Below are 2,074 nucleotides of genomic sequence, written 5' to 3' on the forward strand. Positions count from 1 at the left end.
TGTGGGTTGGGAACCTGCACTGTTTAACTGGGTGCCTCTGATCAAGGTCTCTCAAAGTGTCAGCTGGGGCTGCAGTCACCTTGACTGGGAGAGGATCTACTTCCAAATTCACTCACGGGGCTCTGGAAGGCCAAAGATCCTCCTTGGCTGTTGAGGCCAAAGATCCTCCTTGGCTGTTGGCCAGAGATACCAGCAACTCACCTTGTAGGCCTCTCCAGAGGGCAACATGGGCCAGCTGACTTCTATCAGAATAAGCCTAAGATAGAAGGAGAGAGGGCACCTAAGACAGAAGCCACAGTCTTTTTATAACCTCATCTTGGGAGTGATGTTTCATCACCTTTCCTGTATTCTTTTCATTAGAAAGGAGCCGTTAGGTCCAGCCCATGCTGAAGGGGAGGGAATTACAACAGGGTGTGAATACCAGGTGGGAAGAAGGGGTCACTGGGGCCATCTTACAGGCTGCCTACCACAGGAAGCCACTGAGGGGTTCTGCACTGGAGATGACCAGGTTATGTTTATTTACACTTGTTGTTTTAAAAATAGGCAATACAGTTACATGATGCAGAACCCAAGGCCCAAAAAGGATATGATGAAATGCCTCCCTCTCACCTCTGTCCCCAGCCACCTAATTTCCCCTTTCCAGAGGCAAGTGATGTTTCCCATTCTCCTTCTAGGCATATGGTAGTTATTCCAGTTATCTATTTCTGTGTAACAAGCCAGTCCAAATTTATCCAGATGAACCCTTGAAACTTTTGTCCTGAGGACGGTGAAGTTGACGATGCTTCCTCCTGCCATCCCTGCACTAAGAACTTCCCCAACCCCTGTTCTACCACACGCGCAGGGTGCCTGACTCTCTTGCCAACACCTCAGTAATCCCAGCACCTTTGTGCCTGGCACAAAGCCTATGCTCTATAGGTATTTGGGGATGAATGAATGAACAGGGATCAGTGAAGCATGGCTCTCTGGCTTACTGCAGTTTGGGTAAACCTCTATTTCCTGTTGTGTGAAGTGAGGGTAGGAGGAAGTGAGGTGTTGACTAGCTGTAAAATTTCGCCCTTGTTTTTCCCCTAGTCTTTGGTTTCAAGCCAGCCACTTGACCTCTGGGGCCTCAGCTCCCCACCTGTATAATGGGCGTGAGTTCATCTCAACGTCTAGGGGTATAGTGCGGCCTTATAAGGCAGAAGAGGCCAAGGGTGAGCGAGCTCGTGTGGGTGGAGAGAAATCACAACATCCGGCTGCGGGGACGGGGCGGAGGCGGCAAGGCAGCCGGGTCGGAAGACCGGTAGCTTTTGAGGAGGCTACCTGCCTCCTGTGGGACGCTCCTCGCTCCCGAAGCGCGCCCTCCACGGTGGGCTGGCCCAAAAGAATACCGCCCACAGGCGGGCGGGGATACTGAGCGAGTCCCCAACAAAACCCTAGGAAAGCGGTAGGTGAGCCAAAGGAGCCTAGGCCACGCCCATGGACCCACACCCCTATTGATAGCCCAATCAGAATGCAGCTCTGGGAATGACTGACGTTTCCTTTATCCAATCAACCCTTTGGTCTCCTGGGAGTGACCCAGAGGACATCCCCCCACCTCTGTTGTCCCTGCAGATGGCTAGCCCCTATTTGGCAGTTCTATATCCTACGACCCCACCTACTTTCTGCACCCCACGAAAGGAGCTTTGGTGGTGTAGTGGTAAGAACATTTAGCTGCTAACCAAAAGGTTAGCTGTTCAAATACACCACCCAAGCCGAGAGAGAAACATGAGGCAGTACGCTTCTGTAAGGATTTACAGTCTTGGAAATCCTACGAAGCAGTTCTACTCTGTCCTTATAGCTCGCTATGAATCATAATCGGCTTGATGGCAGTGGGTTAGGGTTTCGTTTTGCTATCCTAGGAAGGCCCAGAAATTCGAACCTAAGAGCTGAAACCCGCCCTCAGGCCAACCGGGGAGAGGTGACGTAATTAGCCCCACCCCTCTGCTCCTGTGAGCGAATCCCTCACTCGGGGGGCGGAGAATGATGAAAAAGTAACCCAATGAGAAAACGGCGCGGGGAGCGCCCGCCCGTTTACTGGCAGAGTAAGGTAAAC

This window comes from Orycteropus afer, unplaced genomic scaffold (assembly GCF_000298275.1).
Source record: "Orycteropus afer afer isolate SDZICR_OR568_19922 unplaced genomic scaffold, OryAfe1.0 scaffold00366, whole genome shotgun sequence".
Taxonomy (NCBI): domain Eukaryota; kingdom Metazoa; phylum Chordata; class Mammalia; order Tubulidentata; family Orycteropodidae; genus Orycteropus; species Orycteropus afer.